This window comes from Cloeon dipterum, chromosome X (assembly GCF_949628265.1).
Source record: "Cloeon dipterum chromosome X, ieCloDipt1.1, whole genome shotgun sequence".
Taxonomy (NCBI): Eukaryota; Metazoa; Arthropoda; class Insecta; order Ephemeroptera; family Baetidae; genus Cloeon; species Cloeon dipterum.
Genome location: NC_088790.1, coordinates 32797713 through 32808750, shown reverse-complemented (window position 1 = coordinate 32808750; position 11038 = coordinate 32797713). Strand labels below are relative to the sequence as shown.

The following is an 11038-nucleotide window of genomic DNA, read 5'->3' as shown; positions in this document are numbered from 1 at the left end:
TCGCACGTCGCGTTGCACTGTTTTTAACGGGAAAAACATCCACCCTAACTAATTTGACCCTCGGAAATCGATTGGTGGGCTCAGAAACTTCGTTAAAATAGTCTTTAACAATAAAATGATGCGTTCAGAAATACAAAAGCTTAGAATTTCCTCCTGAATGCGCAATAATTGAATTCATTCAATGGAAATTGTTTAATTAGCCCCAATTTTACTAAACGATTTCCGTCTGTTGCTTCCTTTGAATGTCAACTATTTGCAACGCTCACAATTAGTGCAGGATATTTATCTCTTATTCCTGAATGAATACGAAAATGTCGAGCGCTAGAGACGAGAGAAGTCTGCTGAATAGATGCAGACGCGACAGCTTCTCATTCATTATTCAAAGTCCTTTGCCACGCGCTGTGAGTTGCTGACATAATACAAAATCGCTAAAGCTATTCAAACCGACGAGAAGCACTTTAATTGGAATTGCTGCTTTGATTCCAACTATTTGCTACTGTAATTTATCTAACAAGCAAACCCTTATACTTGCAGCTGAATTCAATTATTTCTATTTCTAACAAGGAATACAGTCCGAAATTTGGACTCAATTTTTTCCAACCAGAAATTCAACATATTGACAAATTTAAATAGCAATTAAATTCAATATATGAATTAATCAATTAATTTTCTCTATTTCGTCAAGAATATAACGTGTACGTGCGGTTGAAAATTGTTCACGCCCACGTGACACTCTCTAATTTTAAAGTAGGCTTTTTGCCTGGCAGACGTGCGGTGCGCGTTGCCTACTCACAAAATTGCGAAACTAATTGCCAGTGGAACGATACACTCGGCGTCGGAGCTTATTACAATTAGCAACACACTCTAAATTAATTTAAAAATTCGGAGAACAACAAAAGCTGCCTTCAGCGAACACAATCTCAAGCAATTTGAGCTCCAGCACGCACTCATTGTTGCGGAAAGCAAACAGAAACTTAGAATTAAAGCCATTAATTGCTATTTAATTAAGAAATTTAAAACCTATAAAGTTGTATGCTTTAAACTAATTTTAATTTACTTTTATTTCTCACCGGGGGCCAGGTTGCCATCTGTGTAGGTTCCGTTAGTAATTAAATTGTTTATTTGTGATTAAATGAGGCTCATTTTGGCTATCTCAAATTTTTTTGTATTCTTTTCGATGAGCAGGAATTTCTCGAAAACTTGCAATAAATTTTAGTGACCTTTCCCCTAGAAAGTTTGTCAACGGGGCAAAGTTTAATCTAGATCATTTGAGACACTTTCATTTGTTAATTTATCTGAACTCTTTTCCACAAAAATGCGAGAGCCTCGCCAAGAGTTGAGATGGTGCGGCTGAAAAGGGAGCAGGCCGCAGACGCTTTAACTCGGTTCAAAGCCCAAAGTGAGTTATGCCAAGAAGCTCGAGGTGGAAAATGCAATTTCCTCTTTATATATATCGTGCATTGAGTGGCGTGGCGGTGGCACTGGCACACCTCTCTCCTTTTAAACTTGTGCAACCGCAAGCTCGAGCGGTGGCGGCTCAAACTTGGTGTTTGCTTTTATTTTGTGAATGGGAAGCGAGTTGCTCGGCGGAAGGAAGGCGTGAGACGTGTGGCGGCGGAGAAAATTCGGCAACACACCGAGCGAGAATCCACAAATAATGAAAGGCCGCCGCGAATTAAAGTCGGCCAGCCAGAATTAATGGGGCCAAAAGTTGGCAAGTAGTGCATCTTGCGCGCCTCTATCGTCTGCCTAATTTACTTTACAAATGCCCTTTATTCTCTTTCTCCCGTGGGCAACGCCAGAGTTATTTGCACGCCCGGCATTCTTGCGAATCTCCATGGGTCTTTTAAAACACATTAAACTCTCTTAACGACACAGCCAATTTATTTCTTTTTGTCATGGTCTAGACTCTGTTAGATTTAATCAACGCTTCTGGGGGAAATTATGTTTAAATTCATGCTCCGCGCACATTTATGGCGGGAAAATAGCACGGTCAGGCTAATGACAATGTAACAAAATGCGCGGGAATGAAATTATTAGGTCGGCACGCCTCTTTTCCGACGCTTCTGATTGGCCGACTGGATTTCCCTCCAATGTTTTAACGCCATTTTGACTTCTTACCAGCAGGAAATCAACACAGATCACAAACCGGTGGGAATTACGAGTGCGCAGAAGGTTTTAATTTGGGTCACGCATGCGCAGTGATGAGTTTTAGCCTCCGTGTGAGATTAAGAAGCGATCTGAACATACTGCGCATGCTTAAGATGCGCACAAGTTCACTGCGCAGCTTCAATACTGGTCGCAACCTAGCCCCCGCGGTGATTTAACCTTCATTTGTATCGTTTCCAATGTTTTCCACCCCGAAAAACAAAATGTGAAGTCAATTTCTGTCTCCGTATGGTTTGAAAATAAATAAATTGAAGCCATTTTGAGTCTCACCTTTAAGCTTTTACAAACACCAGCAGTATATATATTTCATGCTGGCGGCAGAAACGTTTTTAACGAGCCCAAAACACGTTGCAGAGTACAAATGCTTTTAGTTGCGTTACGTTGCAAGGCTTAATAAACAAAATCCTCCTATAGCGCAGCAGCTGCCGTCCTTTTTCCTTTTTTTATTTTTTTATTTCGCTTTTTGCTCGTTATTGCCGCGCGCTGCCACGTAGCCGGAGTGCGTGTTTACATTTATTGCCTGTGTTACTCGCCCCCGCGTCTCATTTCTCTCTCTGCTCGCCGCAGCAAAATTATGCCATGCTCCATTTGACGTTTAGAATAACAAAACGTCTGCATTTAACGTGCACAATTCGTGGCACTAAAGTGATTTAAGCTGTCACGCGCCTTCACGTGCACTCCCAACAAAAGGGAATGTCGAAAAACCGGAAAAACAGACAGCTGATTTTCATTTAATTTGAAGACTTTCTTTGACGAAGATTCTGGGCCCACCAATCGATTCCTGAGGGTCGAATTAGGTAATTTGGACGTTTTTTCCGTTAAAAAAGTGGAAATCAACGCGCGAACTTTTTTCCCGCCAAAACAAATGATTGCGAGAAATGCGCATGCGTCAAAGCTGGCTGGATTTGACAAGGAATTCATTCGTACAGGCAGTGCTCTAAGCAGCTGTGACGCGTGCGCACTTCTCGCATCCATTTGTTTTGGCGGGAAAAAGGTCCGCGCGTCGATTTCCACTTTTTTAACGGAAAAAACGTTCATTTTACCTAATTCGATCCTCAGGAATCGATTGGTGGGCTCAGAATCTTCGTCAGAGATGGTCTTAAACCAATTTTGACAATTTAAATTCGCTCCATGACGGTTGGAAGGCCTGCACAGTCTGTGATTTGCTGTTTTTCACGTCCCTTTCGCGACTTAAAAGGTCGCTCGTGTCGTGCAGATTGCGGTTATTACGAAATTACAATAGTGCCATAATTAAAGCTCACGAAGCATTAAGCGGCGGAAAACGAGTATTCGCCCTGCAGGCACAAACACACAGAACTATACTCGCTCTGAGTATTATTGCAAATTGTGCTTTTCTTTCAGCTTCGTCTCTATTTGCGCAGAAGGAAATATAATAAAGCGCTGAGCTCATTAGTTCACCGAGAGAAGGAAAACAGAGCTGCTGCTGATATTGCTATCGGATGGAGGACTTGAAATCAATTAAATTTTTCCCTGTCTCTCGATCTCTCTCTCCCTCTCATCAGGATGAAAATAATGTTTATTCTGCGGCCGTTTTACAACAGTTCCAGCCAATAAAACACACATCTTGTTTCAATGAGCAAATAAATAGGCCATTGGTGTGCAATGGACCGCTATAATTTCCTCCTCTTTTGCTCGTCCGAGCGTGTAATTGACATTTTTCCCTCTTGCACGTCCCATCGGCCTTTTTAATTTTGAATTCAACCTGTCTTGACACTTTGTTCTTCTTCAAGAATTAAATTAAATGTCGAGGTATTATTTCATCCTTTGTTACTTAGTCTAATAGGGCGTGTAATAATTGACAGATTATAAATATATGAGTTTCATTCAAATTGAATATCGCACAGTAAAAAAAACTAAAAAAAAAAACTAAAAATCTGTGATATTCAAGCTGCTGGACCACTTTAACTATATCCATATTATTTCAACAAAGGGATTTTCTTCGGAAAATTAATTAACTGACGGAAAACAACAGCGCAATTGATAAATGTTCCGTTAAACTAAATTATTTCAACATCTCTGCACACAAAAAAAGACAAATTTAAAAAATACAGACGACATTGAAACTTGAATTGAGCAAATATTTGATTCCTGGAATAATATTTTTACAAAAACCCATTTCCTCGCCTAGAAATTCGTTATTAAAGTCATTCTTGGAAACGCCAGGCCGACTTGACAGTTTTTGAATAATAATTCCTTGCTCAAAAAGTTCATTCCGGCAATGGATGAGCATCGCGAGGAAATAAATATGACTGCTCTCGTTTTCAGAACGGCGGACGTGTTGCGCGGTTGTGTTTATTTTTTTATTAGTTTGAGGGTGTGAAGTGAAGAGGGCTTGTTTCCTGCTTTTGCTGCCGGCGCTGACACAGATTACTTTTGGCCGCAGTTGCACCGCACGACGCAGGTGTATCTTTTGTCGGCGTTTGACATTAGCTGCGTGCCAGGAATGCCAATTCAAAATCCTCAAACGCCGCCGCTGCAGGAAAACGCTTCTCGGCCGACGATGCGAAATAATATTCTGGAATTATACTTTTTTGTTCTTAATCTCGGTTATTTTTAATTAATTAATTCTTTATTTGTTCTGATTGATAGAAAAGCGAACCTATTTATTTTGATCCACAATAAATTGTTCAACGCATTCAGCGAAAATATGTAAATTATGTGAGCATCCAATGACTTGAAAGTTATTTGAGACGTTTCAAATTCCAACAATTCCTGTTTTTGACACGCAATGCGATGAATCCTGGACATTTCGAGATAGACAGTGCTCGGGCTCGGCAACGCACTGAATTAGAAACGTTCTTGAAAGGTAAATTAATTTTTGTCTTTCATATCTCTTTATCCATGAAACAAATGTTTTTTATTTAACGATAAAATAATGATTTCCGGCTACTTTTAGGAACAATAGTCGCCCGCCCATAGAAGAAAATGAGTGGAAGAAATTGTCCTCATTGCAATCTTGATTTATATCGCTGTTTTAAAAATCCAAACTGCCCATATTATCTTGGAAACAAAATTCAAAGTGTGGAGCCGTCGAATTGTGGCGACTCTTCACACCACTCCAACGGGCTAGGAACAGGGAAACAAGTTTCTAGTCGAAAAATAACAGCAGAATTGAACGATAATGATATCGCCGCTGTTCTCGATGATTTAGTTTCCACCGGAGGAAAAAACTCGACTGAACAATTGCCATTTCCAAACCAAACAGGATGTGGCGGTAGATAAACAAATTCTACTTCTTATATTCATAATTTTGATGAATTTTTCTGTTCAGGCCAACCTGCACTTCCGGACAATAATGAGCAAAATTTCGAGCATACGACAAATCAGGTAGAAACTAACGTTCAGGAGAATTCTTGGAATTCGTCAGGAGAGCCTATGCCACAGGAGGCACCTGCATGCCAATGGACTAACCAAGGACCAAACTGGAACTGTTATGGACCATCCAGAAGTCGAGAAACCTCCGTGTCTCACCCTGAGTCTACTTTCAGAACTAATTCGCAGGCTCATCAGATTAACCCTTCACAGCAACAACCTTTCGCTGCTCCTAATAATCCGATCGCAGCAACCTCCAGTAAAGGTTTCAAACTTGCTGCTCACTCGACAGGATATTATGGCCCTGGAAATCAATCAGGTAGATTTGTTATTAAAGAGTTTATGATGCAACTTTTACGCTGTTCCTTAGGGCAAATTGCACAGAGGGAAGATGCTCAACATTCTCAAAGAAACACTCGAGATTCGGCGACAATTCAGGCTGCCAATCTGACGCAACAGCCACTTGCAGCGTACGTGCCAATTAGGACTTTGGAAATTGACGCATCTGGCCCTCTAAGTTCTCTTGAAAGCATTGCTCAAAACCAGAAATCTCATTCGCTGCAAGAACCTGAGGCTGCGGTGCATCCGACTCTGGACAAAGCAGCAAACAAATCAATCAGAACAAATAAAGAATTAATTAATTAAAAATAACCGAGATTAAGAACAAAAAAGTAGAATTCCAGAATATTATTTCGCATTGTCGGCCGAGAAGCGTTTTCCTGCAGCGGCGGCGCTTGTGGATTTTGAATTGGCATTCCAGGCACGCAGCTAATGTCAAACAGACAAAAGATACACCTGCGTCGCAACTGCGGCCAAAAGTAATCTGTGTCAGCGCCGGCAGCAAAAGCCGGAAACAAGCCCTCTTCACTTCACACCTTCAAACTATTAAAAAAAGAAACACAACCGCGCAACACGTCCGCCGTTCTGAAAACGAGAGCAGTCATATTTATTTCCTCACGATGCTCATCCATTGCCGGAATGAACTTTTTGAGCAAGGAATTATTATTCAAAAACTGTCAAGTCGGCCTGGCGTTTCCAAGAAAATGACTTTAATAACGAATTTCTAGGCGACGAAATGGTTTTTTTTTGTAAAAATATTATTCCAGGTCTAACGAATAGAAGTTTCTTTGGGGCGAGAGGAGAAATAAACTGATTGTTTTGATAAAAATCAATTAAAAATCGTCAGATTTAATTCTAAGTGACGTGTGGCAATTAAATTATAAATTTCAGCTCATGGTTCAGTAATTCACAATCATACTCAACAAATATACAAATTGATCTTCAATCGACGATCTTCAATGGAGCTAATCTCATCTTCGTACAGATCCGATTCGAGCATTAAACATCCCATTGATTCGTCCTTAATTAACAGTAGTAGCTGGTCCATGTCCACGCTACAGCCTATCGGCCAGGTTGCCTTTATAACATACATATTCCGCCATAATAAATTTACAATTCACAAAAGAATAACAATAGTTTGGAAAGAAATTCACAATAAGAAAATACTCACAAAAATTAATTTGAACATCAGTTCAAATTACAAAGGTACGCAGATCCGCATCAAGCGTGCGTCATTCGTGGACATGGCCCGTCGTGGCCACTCCACCTTCAATGAGCTACGTGCTGCACTCGGCCAGACACGCACTCCTAATGCCAGGCTTGAGCATTCGCTCTTGCCGGCTCACAAACATTCTAATAGTGAATTACAAATATTTCCAAACATATCCCTCAGATGGCGAAACATATCAATCATACAAGAAATTAAACGAGTGATATACAATTACTCGTTACACAGGAATCAAATATTTGCTCAATTTAAGTTTCAATGTTGTCTGTATTTTTTAAATTTGTCTTTTTTGTGTGCAGAGATGTGGAAATAATTTAGTTTGACAATAAAATATTTATTGCGCTGTTTTTTTCCATCAGATAATTAATTTTCCGAAGAAAATCCTTTTGTAGTGAATAATATGGATGTAGCGGGACAACAGCGCGGTATTTTGCTTTTTTGGGAGCCAACAATTGTCCACGGTTTGAATTATTGTAATTTTTCGATATTATTGAAATAATATGGATAGTTAAACTGCGGAACAGCTGCATCAGTATCAAAGATTTTTAGTTTAAATTCATTTTTTAAAGTGGAATGATACTGGGCAACAATTGAAAATTATTTAAATTGTTGGATGCCTTAAACAATTGACCGATAAACAATTTGTCCAACAATTTGCAATAGTAAAAACTGACCTTCCTACAATAAAAATTCAAATTTTGCCAATTTTCTCCAAAATGTAGAGTGCTGGAACATATTTTCTTGGCATATTCCGATTCGTCTCGTCGAGATCTGTCCAACGGTGTCTGCCACTTATTGGGGAAACTCTTGCTTTTGAAATTAAATCGGATTTCAAGTAAGGAGACAGCCATTGCCATTTGAAAAGCACGGTAACTTTCCAGCCAATTTTCTCAAAAAATTACAGCGCTCCTTAGGTCAATTTAGGCTTCAACTGAATCCTAAGGGATGAGTTTATGCATTGGCAACAAGCATTTTCCAGGCTTTTCCAGTATCATTCCTCTTTAAGAAGATGCGGTTTTACTCTTAACTCACATAATTTCAATTTAATTGAAACTCATACACATTCCTTTAATTATTACATGCGCTAGAAGACAAAGTTTAATTTTAACTTAAACTATCGAGATAATTTCAGGAAATTGTATTTCCTATTATTTTTTCCGTCTCGAAATGCTGTAATTTGTTGTTAGGTATTGAGTATTTTTCTGAAATTCTCAGCTCTATTAAAGGGCAACTACTACCAACCCTTCTGCGCCGCGCCGGCCAAATTATCGTTTCGTCAGTAGCAAAGGGCCAATTGAAGGCGCACCAAATTAAAAAGTAATGGTAATAATAGACTCTTGAATTTGCTAACTGTGTATAAATTCAATAAATTCCCGGGCCTCCGATAAATTGATTTTAAAAACAAGAGAAAACTACTGTTTTTACAGAGCTGCCAATAAACTCTGAATTTTAACTTGTCAAAAATTAAGTAATGTAAAAGAAAATTTCCACCCAAATGCAACGAGTTGTTGGACGTCAGGCATATATTTTGGGCCGAATTTCTGGTATAACTACCCGCATAAAAAAATATCACCTGAGAATGTTCTAAGAATATACCGATTTCGCCCAGGATTAATCTAAAAAATTAATTATATATGAACTTATGATACGGTTTTTCGTGATACTGGATTAATCTGTAGATTAATTTAAGAGAATATCCTTAGAATGTTCCAGGATTATTCTGCCGGGGTTTGTTTCAAAAAGCTCTAAAGAATGATCCTAGAACATTCTCAGAATATACTTATGGATTAATCTTTGGATTGATCTGGGATTCATATTTAGCGTATCAAATCTTTACATAGGATTATTCTTTTTTGATCATCCTGGAACATTCTTTGGTTAATCTAATATTATTTTAAGGTCAATATTAAGTGTGACAAATATTATCCCTAAGTTATTTTTAAAATTACTTCAGATTGTTCCTAGAATATTTCAAAATATGTTATAACTGCGATTTAATTGGGAATTACTTAAATAATTACAAACTTATTTAGTTAAATTTTTAAAATTTATTGGTTTTTCATCATATCAGGTACAAAATTTTCTCTCATTCGATGCCAGCACCGCCAATCTTGAAGCCCAAACTGCAGAACTTAAACGATTGTATCTTTTCCCGTCGTGCAAAACATCTGCGGACGGCTTGAAGCTAAAAAAAGGGAGCGACTCGTAGAAAAAAAAATAAAAGCTTTTTTCAATCAGCTTTGCTTGGAAAATGGAAGGTAGAAGTATGTAAAGTTCATGCAAAATATTTTTCCATTTTCCATGCGAAGCCAATTGAATCAGAATGTGTAATACAAATTCTCGTAAGCGTACAAAAAAAGCGACCGCGATTTACATGGAAAAATTATATTTTTCATCACCGATTTACAGTTTCCGCCACCCAAACTTATTTATAGGGTTCTAATTAAGAACATTTGGGACTGGAGAGGATCCCATATCAAAATATTGGTGGCGAAAACCGTACAAGTAGCGGCGAAAAGTGTAATTTTACCATAAATCCGTTGGATTTGAAAGTTGCGCGATCTGTTCTTATTTCTTTGGACGCTAATCTATAAAATGAGACTTACCCTGTTAACCGTAAGATCCCAGGCCATCCGTCCAAGTCCGCGGGACGTCCGTGATGTCCCTCATTGGCGGCGTCCGGCGTCCTGCGTCCGTTAATAACTTCGATTTGAACGGCGGTTGACCGTTGACGCGTTAGACAAAGAGAGCGAAGCAGGATTTTGTAAGTCTCTTGCTGCTGCCACCGCCCGTCGCCCCTCCCCCGCTCCACAACAGAGGCAGGCAGCAGCAGCAGGCATTCCATGCAAGTGCGTGCATGCATGTGCAGCCGCCGCTACCACGCGCACACTAAAATCGCCCTTTTAACCCTTTTTTGTCCTTCTGATTTTTTATTCAAATTGGCCCGTTTGTCGGTAGCATTAATTAAGACTCCTTGTGTTAAGAAATTAATTTATTCAATCGCATTTATGATGTTTACCCTTTTTAATCTGGGCAGATACTTTGAAAAATAAAGGCATCATAATTTTGTGTTAAGATAATGAAAAATTTGTTAGGTTTTAATATAAAAATTGAATCCATCGCATTAATTAAAAAATATTTGCGAGAAAAAATAATTTTTGTGATAACGATTTCAAAATATTTAACAGTATGGCAGTTCATTTTCTTGATTAAATTATGTTTCATACTTATTTTTATGTTTTTAATTGTAAGAAAAATATCTAAGTTCTTCTCTTTTAGGGGTTTTTTAAAGAATATTCTAGGAACATTAAAAAAATATTGAGAATTCATCTCAGAATGATCCATAGAATAATCTGGGGATATTCTATTAACTATATTCAAATTTCCCCTTTGGGATTATTCTAGGGATATTCTTGTAATTTAATCTCTAGATTAACTTTAAAACATTTTAAGGTTAATCTAGATTCATTCTAAGAAAATTCCAAAAATTATTTTTTTGGATTAATCTCAGAATGATCCAAAGAATAATCTGAGGATATATTTTTAGATTAATCTCTAGATTGATCTTAAACCTTCATAGATTAATCTCGATTAATACAGTATTCATCCTGGATCATTTTTTTGGATTAATTTTTTCGGGTAAATTTTGATTAATCTAAGATTATTCCGGATATTCCTGGGTTATATTTTTTTATGCGGGTAGTCTGGCTTGGTTTGCTGTATTAATCTGTAATATAGCGTGGCAAGCATCGACCCTAAACATTTTGTTCCTTTTTATGACATTTAAACTAAAGTTAATGTTTTTCATGAAAAAATGTAATTTAATTAATTGAATATTTAAATTTTACGGCAATAACAAACAAGAAATAATTATTATTGTTCGTTCCTGCTTATTTTTCTTATATATTTCTGCCTTGATTAACATCTCATATTTTTACTCTGTTAATCTCAGTTTATCAAAATATTGTG

At 37.9% G+C, this 11038-nt stretch overlaps 1 long non-coding RNA gene across 1 annotated transcript; it reads right to left on the bottom strand.

Moving 5' to 3' along the window:
* Nucleotides 1-9094: 9094 nt before the first annotated feature.
* Nucleotides 9095-9886, bottom strand: LOC135946067 (uncharacterized). The gene is made up of 2 exons (XR_010575484.1): nucleotides 9676-9886; nucleotides 9095-9254 (listed from the first exon to the last, which is right to left on the bottom strand). It is a non-coding gene; the product is annotated as an uncharacterized LOC135946067 (long non-coding RNA).
* Between the last annotated feature and the right edge of the window lie 1152 nt (nucleotides 9887-11038).